This window comes from Hemiscyllium ocellatum, chromosome 32 (genome assembly GCF_020745735.1).
Source record: "Hemiscyllium ocellatum isolate sHemOce1 chromosome 32, sHemOce1.pat.X.cur, whole genome shotgun sequence".
NCBI lineage: Eukaryota > Metazoa > Chordata > Chondrichthyes > Orectolobiformes > Hemiscylliidae > Hemiscyllium > Hemiscyllium ocellatum.
In genome coordinates, this window is record NC_083432.1 from 44,348,120 (window position 1) to 44,362,905 (window position 14,786).

General features: G+C 43.1%; 1 protein-coding gene and 1 non-coding gene across 2 annotated transcripts in view; both read right to left on the reverse strand.

Moving 5' to 3' along the window:
* Positions 1-14,786, reverse strand: part of LOC132830726 (LIM and SH3 domain protein 1-like) — a 155,488-nt gene that overhangs the window by 21,908 nt on the left and 118,794 nt on the right. The window lies entirely within an intron of this gene.
* Positions 751-822, reverse strand: trnag-ucc (transfer RNA glycine (anticodon UCC)). The gene has a single exon. It is a non-coding gene; the product is annotated as a tRNA-Gly (tRNA).

Consider the following 14,786-nt stretch of genomic DNA (forward strand, 5'->3'; position numbering starts at 1 on the left):
TTCAATTCCACACCCCCAACGTTCCGAAGGAGGGTCACTGGATTCCGAAACACTAACTGTTTCTCTCTCCATAGATGCTCCCAGACCTGTTGAGTTTCTCCAGCTATTGCACTGGAGTACTGGCCGGGGTTTGTGGATTGTTGACATTACCAGTACTCCATCACTTCCCCTACACATCTAGATGGTGGAAGATGGCCGCACAACGAAATTAGATTAGATTAGATTACTTACAGTGTGGAAACAGGCCCTTCGGCCCAACAAGTCCACACCGACCCGCCGAAGCGCAACCCACCCATACCCCTAATTTACCCCTTGTCTAACACTACGGGTAATTTAGCATGGCCAATTCACCTGGCCTGCACATCTTTGGACTGTGGGAGGAAACCGGAGTACCTGGAGGAAACCCATGCAGACACAGGGAGAACGTGCAAACTCCACACAGTCAGTCGCCTGAGGCGGGAATTGAACCCGGGTCTCTGGCGCTGTGAGGCAGCAGTGCTAACCACTGTGCCACCGTGCCACCCTTAAAACTCAGGATTGCTGTCATGACGCCAGTTTATTCGAAACGGTTATCGACCTGACTCGTTAATCTTCGAGGTTCCCTCCTCAATTTCAACGTGGTGGGAAGCCGCACTGCAGAGGTTTGGCCCCGTTCGTGTGGATGACTCAAGCTTCTGTGCACATGTAAGTGTTTCATTCCCACTGCTGGAAGTGGTCTTTTTGCTGTTGAGCGGTTTATAAGCCATCGCATGCGATGGCCGGGAATCGAACCCGGGTCAACTGCTTGGAAGGTAGCTATGCTCACCACTATACCACCATCGCAACCCCTTCTATAAAACTAACATCTTAAATTTGTGTATTCTAGTTACAAATCAGTTTGCCAATGGGAAACAGACCTATCTTGTTCCAAGCAATGAATCATTGGTGCTAATAGGTACAGCACTTAACACATTCTTCATGATCGCAAATGTGTCTCAGTGTGCTTAAAAGATCAGGAGATTAGTTGACTCCAAGCAGGAGGGAAGGGAAAGCAGAAGTGGTTAAGATGGTTTTCAAAAGCTGGGAGGAAGGTAAAGGTACCTGCAAGATAATGGGTAAAAGGTGACAAGAGCTGGCTCCAAACAGGTGTGCTAGGGTGGGGGCATTAAACAGCTGGAGATTGCCAGAGTCATGGAGGGCTAGACCCTGGAGGGACAGAAAGTGAGGAAAAGATCTTAGAGGGCTGGTGAAGTTTGGAAAGGAAGTTAGGAATGTGGAACCATTGTAATTTGTGAAGGATTGCAAACATTAAAAAGAGGGAGTGTGAGGTTGAGGTGAACAACACATGGATGTATCCAGAATGGTGACATTGCAGAAGTGCTGGAGAGATCGAAACTGCAGATGGAAATAACGTTCATCTCATTCAAGGTTTTCTTCAAGGAGGACATAAGGAAAAAGAAGGGCTTTCTGAAGAAGGGCTCATCCCCGAAACATCGATTCTCCTGCTCCTTGGATGCTGCCTGACCTGCTACGCTTTTCCAGCAACACATTTTCAGTTCAAGTAGGACATTCCAGGAAACGAAAGGAGGGTCACTGGACTCAAAACAGTAACACTGCTTTCTCCCCATAGATGCTGCCAGACCTGCTGAGTTCCTCCAGCAATTTGCATTTGTTTCAGATTTCCAGCGTCTGCAGTTCTGTTTTATTCTGGGAAATGGTCCATTTTAAACTAAACTGTCACATTGTCCGAAATTCTGGGCTCAAGATCTCAGAACATTAAACCCAACGATTAATCTTTGGTGGCTGAGCTATTCAGCTGCAACTGTGGCAATATAAAAAAAGACCACAAGCCAGCCTTTTCAGCAGTGACATCGAGGTTTCCAATCTGGAGAAAGCATCTCCTGTACTGATCGTCAAAGAATGAAATGTGGTTGGATTTGGCAGCTGCTGGATAAGCCTTTCCCAGAATCTATGCACCAGTGAGGAAGTGGTGGGAAAAAAAAAGCAGAGAAGCTGCCACTGATCCACATCCAATTGGAGCAATTCAAATGTCAGCTTGAAACGTAAGGAGACAAAAAGATGTTGTCATCACCTTCCCCTGGACCTAATGCAGCACAGACTCACAGAACTGCACAGCATGGAAACACACTCTTCGGTCCAACTCGTCCATGCCAACTAGATATCCCAATCTGATCTAGTCCCATTTGTCAGCACTTGGCCCATATCCCTCTAAATCCTTCCTATTCGTATACATATCCAGATGCCTTTTAAAATGCTGTAATTTAGACAAATGCGAGGTGCTGCATTTTGGAAAAGCAAATCAGAGCAGAACTTATACACTTAATGGTAAGGTCCTGGGGAATGTTGCTCAAAGAGACCTCAGAGTGCAAGTTCATAGTTCCTTGAAAGTGGAGTCACAGGCAGATAGGATAGTGAAGAAGCCTCCACCGCTTCCTCTGGCACCTCATTCCATACATGCACCACCCTCTGTGAAAAAGTTGCCCCTTAAGTCCCTTTTATATCTTTTCCCTCTCACCCTAAACCCTCTAGTTCTGGACCTCCACTATCCCACCCAGCGCCCCCCCCCCACCAATCCCCCACACTCCACCTCCCATCCATCCCAGGGGAAAGACCTTGTCTACTTATCCTGTCCTTGCCCTTCAATTTTTTATAAATCTCTATAAAAGGTCACCCCTCAGCCTCCAATACTCCAGGGAAACACCCCCAGCATGTTCGGCCTCTCCCTGTAGCTCAAATCCTCCAACCCTGACAACATCCTTGCAAAACTTTTCTGAACTCTTTCAAGTTTCACAATATCTTTCCGATGGGAAGGAGACCAGAATTGTACACGATATTCCAAAAATGGCCTAACCAATGTCCTGTACAGCCACAACATGACCTCCCAACTCCTATACTCAGTGCTCTGGCCAATAAAGGAAAACATACCAAACGCCTTCTTCACTATCCTATCTGCCTGCGACTCCACTTTCAAGGAACTATGACCCTGCACGCTGAGGTCTCTTTGATGAGCAACACTTCCCAGGACCTTACCATAAAGTGTATAAGTCCTGCTCTGATTTGCTTTTCCAAAATGCAGCACCTCGCATTTGTCTAAATTAAACTCCATTTGCCACTCCTCAGTCCATTGGTCCATCTGATCAAGATCCTCTTGTAATCTGAGGTACCTTCTTCACTGTCCACTACATCTCTAATTTTGGCGCCATCTGCAAATTTACTAACTACACCTCCTACGTTCAATTCCAAATCATTTTTATAAATGACGAAAAGCAGTGGACCCAGCACCGATCTGTGTGGCACACCACTGGTCACAGACCTCCAGTCTGAAAAGCAACCCTCCACCACCATATTTTGTACTCCCATCATGCTCCAGATCCGGTTAACACTATGCATAATAAATGTGAGAAACAGGAGTAGTTTTGTAATTTGCCAAAGATATTTAATATGTTCTAAATTGGCCACATTTTATGTTCTCGAACTGAATAATGTTCCACTGTCACAATATTCTCCAGCCCACCCTCTCAACCCAAATTCATCAAAATCTCCCAATTCACACCAACTCCTGTTCGCCCACCGCCCCTGTCCACACATAGCTCCAAATTCAGCAATGACTCGGTTTTGGGAAAGTCAATGGAATTTTCCAACCGGCTGCATCTGCTGACACCCAAGACACATTTAAAACCAGGGGTAGAAAACGAGCAGACACATTGAACTGAAAAGAATTGGAGGAAAGTGCATGCTGTCAAATGTAAAAAAGTGTCAAGCAAAGTAGATTTTGTGTTAACATTATTAAAATAAAAATGCAGCTGTAGAATGAGGAAACTCTGAGGTAAACGCAGAGTTAGTAATTATTGGTGGATTGTTGGTGTTTGTAACACTATTTCAAACCTATCCATCACCTCGCTTGCTGTGATAATGCCATAAGGTAAAAGTCTTGAGAGACATACTTTTGTGCTAACAGAATCTATTCTTATAATCTGTAAATAAAATTTATACCTTCTCTGCTCTAGAAGATTCTTTTTGTTAGATCACAATAAAGTGCCATTCTGCGGACAGCAGCATTTCAAGAAAGCAGCTCACCACCATTTTCTTCAGGACAACTCGGGTCAGGCAATAAATGTGGACCAGCCAATGACACCCACCTCCCACGGGTGAATATAAAAAGTGGCTACCCTCACAAATGCTGAACCATGTTGGCCCTTAAAAATAAACCCACCTGCCTGCTCGTAGCCCGTATCCCTCCAAACCTTTCCTATTCCCATACTTATCCAAATGCCTTTTAAACATTGTAACTATACCTGCATCCACCACTTCCTCAGGAAGTCCTCACGTGAACCACCAAAGATTTGCCCCTCATGTCTTTTTAAAATCACCTCTCACCTTAAAAACGTGCCCCCTACTCTTGAAATCTCCCACCCAAGGGAAAAGACAACTACCATTAATGCTAAATGGCTGGCGAGTTTAACCTGAGACTCACCACTTACATTCTTTGTAATTATTCTCGTGCATGCCTTCTGGAAGTAGATGTGTAATGATTGGCGTGAACGGAACTCAGAGTGACTGTGCCGAGCAGCCTACAGGGAACGCTGACCACCATGAGGAGGGAGGTTGAGAAGGTAGGCGCTCCAATGGTAACCTCAGCCAGAGTGGGAACTGAACTCTCATCGTTGATGTCGCTCTGAGTGAGAAACCAATCAACAACCCAACAGAGACCCACTGAAACCAACATGACAGCAGCACAATGTCTTACAAAAAAACAACTCCCAAATTTGAAGATCATCCAATTATTAGAGGACATTCATGTTGCGATTGAGAACGTTAAAAATCACACACCACCAGGTTATAGTCCAGCAGGTTTATTTGGAAGTAGCTGCTCTCGGAGCGCTGCAAGAAGAAATTAGTGTGATATTTAGCGCTAATCATCCCCTAGCTCTCAATACTTAGAGGCAGACCATATTATAGCAGTTTAATGTGGCAGCTCATCACTATTTTCTCAAGGGCAATTACGAATGGACAATAATTGCGTCCTGTCAATGTAGCTGACATCCCGTGAATTGATGATTCAGATTCAGTCACACTCAAATTATAAAGGTTTCAAATCTGACTCCATTAAATGCAGTTCAATTACAAATAAAATTCACTCCTAGTCATTCTACTCCCTACCTACACAGCAAGATCCCACAATCATTGAGGAATGAATGACCAAGAACACTATATTGTTGTGACTTTGGTTGAGGGGTAAATTCATGGAAATAGAGAATCCCAAAGGTGTGGAAATAAGCCATTTGGCCCAACAAGTCCACACTGACCCTCCAGGGGATAACCCACCCAGATCCATTCTTATTACTCTTATTAAGTAATATTACCCTTATTACTCTACATTTACCCCTGATTAACATACCTAACCTACATATCCCCGAACGCTATGGGCAATTTAGCATGACCAATTCACCTAACCCACACATCTTTGGATTGTGGGAGGAAACCCACGCAGACTTTGGGAGAATGTACAAACTCCACACAGACACTGGCCCGAACCTGGAATCGAACCTGGCACCCTGGCAGAGTAAGGCAGCAGTGCTAACCACTGAGCGATCATGCCACATATTCAGACAGGTCTTAGATGAATGATTCAACTGTTAACAATCAGAATCAAGACTTATGATAGACTTCAGATTTACTTCACAATTAAGTCATTGCGCCCTCTGACATCACCATTTCCTAAATGCAAATTCCTCGCAAACTCATTTTAAACAAAAAAAAACAAATTGGCAGCTGTTTGTGTTAAACTAACTTGGAGGGCTCTTAAAGTCAACTGGGAAAATTATGGGCTCATCCAAGAAGGACCCCATCTCTTGGGTGAGGCATTGAACAGAGACCCGATCTGCTGTCACAGTTGAATGCGAGCGATCCCAACTCACACTCTTTCAAAACAGACACAGGGCAGTTCTCCTCAGTGACCTGGCCAATATTTACCCCTCAACCTACAGTCACAAAAATGGTCATTAAAACCAGAAATAGCTGGAAATGCTCAGCAGGTTTGGCAGCATCTGTGCAGCGAAATCAGAGTTAACGTTTCAGGATGGGGTGAGCAGCATTTGCATTTCTATAGCACCTTTCCTGACTTCAGCTCTATAAGTCAATGAGGTGCTTTTGAAGCATAGCCACTGTTGTATCATGGGAAATCACACATTTTAAGCACAGTGAGATCCCACAAAGCAACTCGACAACGACCAATTTGTTTTTAAAACGTTTTTGGATGACTCAGAAAAATTGGCTGCTCTGACCCATTTTTAAAAGAGCACTAAGGAACCCTGAAGTCCATCTGAGTCATCTGATTGGATCTTGCATTAGTATCTCATCGGGAGCAGCTCAGATAGTGCGGCACTCCCTCGGAATGGCACTAGGGATGCTCAAAATCCTCAGTGTGCGGTTCAACATGAAAACATTTCCAGGCTCAGTGCTACTATGTTTGACAGCCTGGCAATGTTCAACATATAAAATAGAGTTACTCAGACAAAGGTATCGATGGGCTTCTCACATCCACGTAATTGGAGAACTGTAGGAGGAAATAAGTTTGCTATGTTCTCAGAATTTTGGCTACTGCAGGTCGAGGCGGCTGGAGCAGACTTTGCTTCTGGGGCCGAGAGTGGAATGTAGACATATCTTGAAAGACAATATTCACAAACCATGCTTGTATAAAAAAGGGATTAAAGCCAGATTGGATTTCAGACCAAGACGAAATCCCAGAATAGCAATTAAATGGCTTGGCCGTGCTGTGTCTAAGTGGTGTGCTTGGTTGCACCAGATGCATCATTAATCTTGAACAGCTTGCAATTGCCAGATCTCCAATTGTCAAATTTGCCAACTCCATAAAAAGACTCTGAGGTGTAACAGAGTAAGACATCAGACACCACAGCAGGGAGCCCAGAATGCACATGCATTCAGCATTACTGCAGAGCTTTCTAAACGCCCCCCTCCCCACCACCAAAAACTCCAGCAATAAATACATGCAAGGACAAAAGAAAAAAATAAGGTATCGCTCTCTTTTTCTCAGGTTGCTAAAAGCTGCTAATCAATTGCCAAAATGACACTACCATTGTACAAGGTGATGGAGATAGATCTGTGTCACAGTAACATGCAACATTCAAAGTCTTCATTTTTCCCTCAAAGTTGATATACGAGAGAGACGCACTGTGCAAAACAGAGTCATTAAAGCTGTCATCTTTGAAGTTTGATCTTCTAAGAACGCTGCAGCAACTCTAATCTCATGTGGTCACACAGTTTTCTCGATTATTTTTGTAGTTAACGTAAAGGACTTGGCTGTCATTGGAGGAGTAACCCTCAATAATCAGTGTCCTGTTTTTTTATCTGTGGAGATAACTACGAATAATCGAAATGCGATTCCGTTGCAGTTAGTGAAGAAACACACAGCAATACAAACCAGAAGTATTTTGTCCTACCCAGTCAATAAAACTAGAAATAATTTGCAAGTGAATGCATGTTCCCCAAAAGATTGTTTGTATTGTATGACAGACACACATTTGTATTTATATAGCACCATTCACCATCTTGGCAAATCAAAGTGCTCGACAATCTAACAGAATATTGTTGAGGTATAGTCACTGTCACAACAAGAGACTGTGAAGGCTAATTCATGCAAAAACAGTAACAAGACAAATAATTTTTCAGTAAATCTTAATTGAAGCATAATTATTGATAAGTACATTGGCGATCACTCTCCAGTTCTTCTACAAGATAGCACAATGGATCTTTTGTGTCCACCAGAGGCGAGTTTGGTTTAACATTTCAGCCAAAAACAAAACACTTCTAATAGTGTGTGGCATGGGCAGTGCCAATCTAAATATTGTTTTCAAGTTTCTAGAGTGGAACACAAACCCATAACTGATGACTGGGAGGTGGTAATGTAACCAACTGTGCCGTGGGACTAACTAAGGGGGAGGACAGCTTGGAAATTTACATCCCCATTCCCAATTATTATTAAGTATTGTCTAATCAACCTCTTCAGAGATGTTATTCAGATCAGTTCCGAGAAAGGGTCATTGGACCTGACCTGCTAACTTTAATTTCTCTTCAGAGATGCTACCAGACCTGATGAGCTTTTCCAGCAGAGCTGTTCTGTGTGTCTGATTTCCAGCATCCACAATTATTTCAGCTTTTAATGAAGGAAGTATGCAAATGGTGATAGTGACTCAGTACGTATGTTGTCAGGGCCTCATCCACCAGGACCTTTTAAGAAAGCAAGTACATCATAGGAATTCCTGATGTTTTGACTTCAATAATGCGGCATTGCGTTCAGAGAGATCATGTTCATTTAATCCCTTCATGTGCCACAGGATTTCAACATTAAACATAGAAACATTGACTGGCTAGAGCACAGCAAAAGCCCATTCGGCCCCTCTGCAAGAGAGCCATTCATCTGGTATCACTCCCCTGCTTTGCCTCCATCTCCCTGCAGGTTTCAGATAATGATCCATTTCACTTTGAACGTCCTGATGGAATCTGCCCCTACCACATTCTCTCTCAGGTAATGCATTCCAGGTCCAAACCACTCAGTTTTTCCCTCATGGTAGCACAGGTTCTTTTATCAATGACTTTTAAGCTGTGCCCCTTTGTTTCTGATCCTTTGACCAATGAGAACAATATCGTTCAATCCACACTGTCCAATCACCTCATCATTTTATGACATTACAAGGTCAGAGGATTCCAAAATGTTTCATTTCTCTCTGCAACTTTACTGAAAATGGGAATGAAAATGACAGAATAGAATCAGTTCTATCAAGATAGGCTCTCATCACATCACTGACATGATATAGTGGCCAGCAATGCACCACCGACAAGATGCACTGCAGCAACTCATGAAGGCTCCTCCAAATCCACAATCTTGTCCACGTCTTTTAGCTTCTTAGATCTGGAGCAGATACATTGTAACACCACCTTCTGCCGTCATCCCTCCAAGACATGCAATGTACTGACACTGAAATATATCAACATTTCTTCACCATCACTGGGTCAAAATCCTGCACCTCCCTTCCGAACAGCACCGTGGATATAGCTACACAGCAAGAACTGTAGTAGCTCAAAGTTGACACCTCACCAACAGTTCATGAAGTGCAGTTGGGTATTGTCAATAAATGGCAATTGATAGCATTCATGCCACACACCATGAATAAATTTTCAAAATGCATACGTGATGAATGTTTTGACCACAGCGGTCCAGCTAGTTGGGTAGCATGGTGGCTCAGTGGTTAGCGCTACTGCCTCACAGTGCCAGGGACCCAAGTTCAATTCCTAGGACTGACTGTGTGGAGTTTGCAAGTTCTCTCCACTCACCCAGTTTCCTCTGGTCTCCTCCCACAGTCCAAATGTGTGCAATTAGGTGGACTGACCGTGCTAAATTGCCTCAGTGTTCAGGGATGTGCAGGCTAGGTGGATTAACCATGGAAAATACAGTGTTACAGGAATGGGATGGGTCTAGGTGGGATACTCTTCAGAAGATCAGGATAGGCTTGATGTGTTGAATGGCCTGTTTCCACACTGTAGGGATTCTAGAATTCTAGTTCAAGGGTTTATTATGTAGCAGCAATGCTTCAAAATGTATCGATTATCCTGAGTTGAGAAATCATCCCCACCCTCGCAAATGTACCAGGAAATAGTTGAATACAATAACAGGTTTTCATTTCCAGAAGTGACATCAAAAGTAGCTGCCAGAAATCACCAATATGGCTATTGTCCTTTTCTTAGAGATAGTAGATGTTTGAAGGCTGCTGTACTGACCGTGGAGTGTGGAGTCCACGTTAACCAATCAACATCAAGGGGCTTTCTTCAAGCGTGACTCTTGTTCTCTGATCAGGCAAAAGTGAGCACTGAAGATGCTGAGATTAGAATCAAGATTAGAGTGGTGCTGGAAAAGCACCGGAGGTCAGGCAGCATCCGAGGAGCAGGAAAATCGATGTCTTGGGCAGGAGCCCTTCATCAATTTTCTAATTGTTGAGGCTAAGAGATACCATATTGCCTGTCTCAGCTCAACCAATCAAATTTCCCCAGGCATTACAGCCGTTTCCCTTCACTGTAACTTTTAGACAGCTCTTAAATGATTCCATCTTTATTAGTCCCCGGGTGTTTGGAGAAAGATTTAAAAAGGGATCTCAAAGGCAACCTTTTCACACGGAGGATGGTTCTGAGTGGAATGAACTGCCAGAGGAAGTGGTGGGATGCAGGTACAGTCGCAATAATTGGACAGGAGCATGACTAGGAAAGGTTGAGAGGGATACAGACCAAACGCAGACAAATGGGACTAATTTAGTTAGGGAAATTTGGTCAGCACAGACTAGTTGAACTGAAGGATCTGTTTCCATACTGTATGACTTCATAACCACGTGTGAGTGTTTCTTCTTTGTAATATTCCCAAAGATGCCTTTCTGGTGAACCCATGTTCCCCTGCCCCACTCTGAGAAAAGAGTTCAACCCTCTACTTGCTGAAGAATAGTAAAATGAGAGGTGATTATAGAATCTAGAATAGTTATAGCAACAGGAGGCTATTCAGTCCATCACATTCATGTTGGCTCCTTGCAAGACAAACTCACATTCACTCAAGATCATCTCTATAATTGAGGATAGGGGAAGTGACCGGGTCAATGCTGAGAGATCACTTCCTCCAGTTAGTGTGTCAAGAACAAAAAGGTCAAACTGTCAGGATAAAGGATCTTCCATTTATGACCAAGATGGGGAGAACATCCACTTTTGGACTTCTGCACCATAACGTCTGAGCATTCATAGATCCCAGAGTATCGGCAGTTCTTGGGAAAATCAGAGGAAGCGATGATCGGCAAAGAGGAACTAACATCAAGGATCAGCAGGTCTTATTGGATCAAGGATCAGACTCAAGTGGGTCTCATGGGGTACTTCAGTTCCCACTGCTACATTTGCCTCTCCTAGATGCTCTTGAAGTAGCCGTTCCCATTTACGGTTTTCTATATTATTAACTACCTATCTCGATGATTCCTTCCTGGCTGAAAGCTTTTGACATTCCCTCATTCCACAAATCCTTTCAGTAGGGGGTGCTGGAGATGGGAAAAAGAGCAAATATTTTGATTCACTTGAAGCATTGGATTGAAAAGTAGTGTGATTTCAACATAATCAGGAATAGAGCAATCTAAATTTGGAGAAAGCAAACTACTTGTACTCAGCCACTTCGACTGCTGCCCCTGATATTTGTGATCAATATAAATCACTGAGCTAAGAAAAAAGGTCTGGAAAGCAGGACACCCAAATCTCTTCCTCACCCCATCACCATTATACATTTACTTAATTTTTTCAACGTTGTGTGTTCACTGAATTGTTCCTGTATTTTTAAAAATGTTTTAGCACATTTGAAATACTGGAGAGCAATGCCAAAATGACACTAGTTCTAAGGTTTATTTACTATGTGTTAAAACAGCTCTTCCATAACAAAATGTCTCTAGAAGACAGAGGGTGGTGGAGGAGTGTTGCTTTTCAGCTAGAGTGTCACAGGGATCGGGGCTGGGTCCACTGCATTTTGTCATTTATGTAAACGATTTGGATGTGAGCATTGGAGGTGTAGTTAGTAAGTTTGCAGATAACACCAAAAATAGAGGTGTAGTGGAATGCCTCAGGTGGTTACCTCAGAGTACAACAGGATCTTGATCAGATGGGCCAATGGGCTGAGAAGTGGCAAATGGAATTTAAATTTAAATAAATGCATTTTGGAAAAGCAAATCAGAGCAGGACTGATACACTTAATGGGAAGGTCCCGGGGAGTGTTGCTGAACAAGTGACCTTGGAGTGCAGGTTCATAACTCCTTGAAAGTGGAGTCGCAGGTAGATAGGATAGTGAAGGTGCGTTTGGTATGCTTTCCTTTATTGGTCAGAGCATCGAGTATTGGAGTTAGGAGGTAATGTTGCAATTGTTCAAGATTGGTAGGTCACTTTTGGAAAACTGCATGCAATTCTGGTCTCCTTCCTATCGGAAGGATGTTATGAAACTTGAAAGGGTTCAGAATAGATTTACAAGGATGTTGCCAAGGTTGGAAGATTTGAGCTATAGGGAGAGGCTGAACAGGCTGGGGCTGTTTTCCCTGGAGCGTCAGAAGCTGAGGGGTGACCTTATAGAGGTTTACAAAATCATAAAGGAGCCTGGATAGGATAAATATACAAGGTCTTTTCCCTGGGATGCGGCAGTCCAGAACTAGAGGATATAGGTGTAGGGTGACTGGGGAAAAGATTTAAAAGGGACATAAGGGGCAACTTTTTCACACAGAGGCTGGTCCATGTATGGAATGAGCTGCCAGAGGAAGTGGTGAAGGTTGGTACAATTGAAGCTTTTAAAAGGCATCTGGATGGGGATATGAATAGGAAGGGTTTAGAGGTATATGAGCCAGTTGCTGGCAAATGGGACTAGATTAGGTTGGGATATCTGGTCAGAATGGATAAGTTGGACAGAAGTGTCTGTTTCTATGCTGTACATCTCTATGACTCTATGATTATATCCAGAACTCTGGCTTCCAGGACCTTCCCCTGCAAGCTTCCATCTACTTGAACCCTTAGGGGTTCCATCCATTCTTAAGGAATCAAGCACTACGAACATAAATCAGTGAACAGACTAACAACTAATTAGATCGTTGATCAATACACTGTGGAATCTTTCTACTCTCCAAATTTTCAACAAGGCAGGAGGGTTAGACTAATGCTCTGCCTGTACTGATCTATTCCTGGCCGGAGGGAGGTACTGAGAAGTGCTCTGCTGTGATTGTCTCTACATTTCCTACAGTGAAATAAACCTCAACATGACTGCATAATCACAGGCATAAAGTGGATGCGCTGTCTTGCAGTGTTTTTGCACACACAGAATTATTAGAAGAGACGCAGCAACACACCCTTCTTTAACAATTTCCATTGCCAGAAACTGTTCAGTATTATTTGTTTAAACAACTGTCAGATTGCAGGCAGGGACACATCCTGAACTGAGAAACAGTATTATCCTGAGTTAAGGCAAACTCCAAGCATTAAGCCCCAGCTAATCCAAGCACAAGAAATCAGTGCCCTCCAAATTGCTCCCCCTATCTGCAGAATTTTGGATTTTCTGCAAACGGATTTTGCATGTTTATTGGGATAAGGGCAAGCCAGTTTTAAATTTTCTCTCCCCATGCTCATTGATTTTAAGTGGGGAAAAAAAAATCGTTCCTCTAAATTCTCCTCAGTACAGAAATACACACATCCTTTTTGCAACCTATAAATCATTCTACTCCAAGATTGCAAAAACGACAGAATCATTTGCATACCTCAGCCAGTCCCTCCCTGCCACAGATTTTCAAGACTCCTAATCTGAACCACTGCTTCTGGATTTGCTCCATCCTCTGTCATTTCAGCCTTGGTGTTGACCTCTGGTAGGCTTGGCCTTTCACCTAGTTTCGTCAAGACGTTTAAACTTCAAATTTCCGTGCAGCAGAATGACAATCATCATGTGTACAATATTCCCCTGGCTCAGTCACTGCGTGACCAGAAAATTGCAAAGCGAGTCTCCCTAAGAGATCATCCATTTCAAAATGTATGTGTGAAGACAACAGTCCTGCACACGCCAAGTAGAGAGTCTGCAGCTAAAGAGCTGGATCTTTGAAAGAGTGGAGATAAGGATTTTATTTTCAGATACATAGTTAGCCGCGACCTGGAACACAATGCCCAAAGGAGTTCGGAAACAGATGCAACCACAGCTTTCAAAAGTGAAATCGATTTGTACATGAAGTATAAAAAACGTTGCAGAGTTATGGGCGTGAGGAGGCAAAGGTTAGGGGTTTAAAGGTTTGAGCAACATTTCCCCAGGCACAATAGGCCCTGACTTCTTCCTGAAATTTGTGATACTGAAAATAATCTATGAGCCTAGTAGATTATTTCAACGTTAACTTTGATCAACTGCACTGTGCCCTCTTAAGCCGGTAATTACACGATCAAGACCTTCCAGCAAGGTCCTCGATAAAACAACAGAATTTTGAGAAGTCACCATGGAGCCAGTGGAAGGCAGAGAGGGGAATTCCTCTGTTGGAATCACATACAATCAAGACTCCAATCATCATCACAATGTTTCACGTGCACTTCCCATACATCACTAGCTCATTGCCAATAGTGCTTCAGTTGTGAGCTCTGCTTTAGGAACTGAAACTTTGCTTTCACTTCATGTCACCAGATTATAGCAATGAATTAGAGGCACAAAGTCAAACGCAAAAATGAACTGAGAGTTTATACACACCAGGAAACCATATGGGTCGCTGTCAAACAGGGAAGCTGAAGAATGACCTAATCCATGTCTTTAACATTGAAAAAAAACTTTTGATAGAGAGGGCACAGAGAGAATATTTCCTGAGGAAGATAGCTAGTCGTCAAATAGAGCATTTTGAAGACTTCATTCCATGGCAATGGAGTTGTTGAAGTGAATATTGATGATGTAAATACTGAGAGGATAGATAAGATCAAGAGAAAAGGAAAAGGGGTGTTATACTGATTGGGTTATGTAAGCAAAAATGGGAGAACACTCAAACGATCATCACACAAAAGATGTACAACAAGGAAAGATCAGGGTACTTTCTAAAGGGTATGAAGTTAAATGCAATGGATGTCCAAAGAGACTTTGGGGTTCAGGTGCACGGATGTTTAAACTGTCAGGAACATTGCAGGAAATAATTAAAAAAGCTAATGGATTGCTGGCCTTTATATCTGGAGGACTGGAAAACAAGGATGCAGGAATTATACTGCAG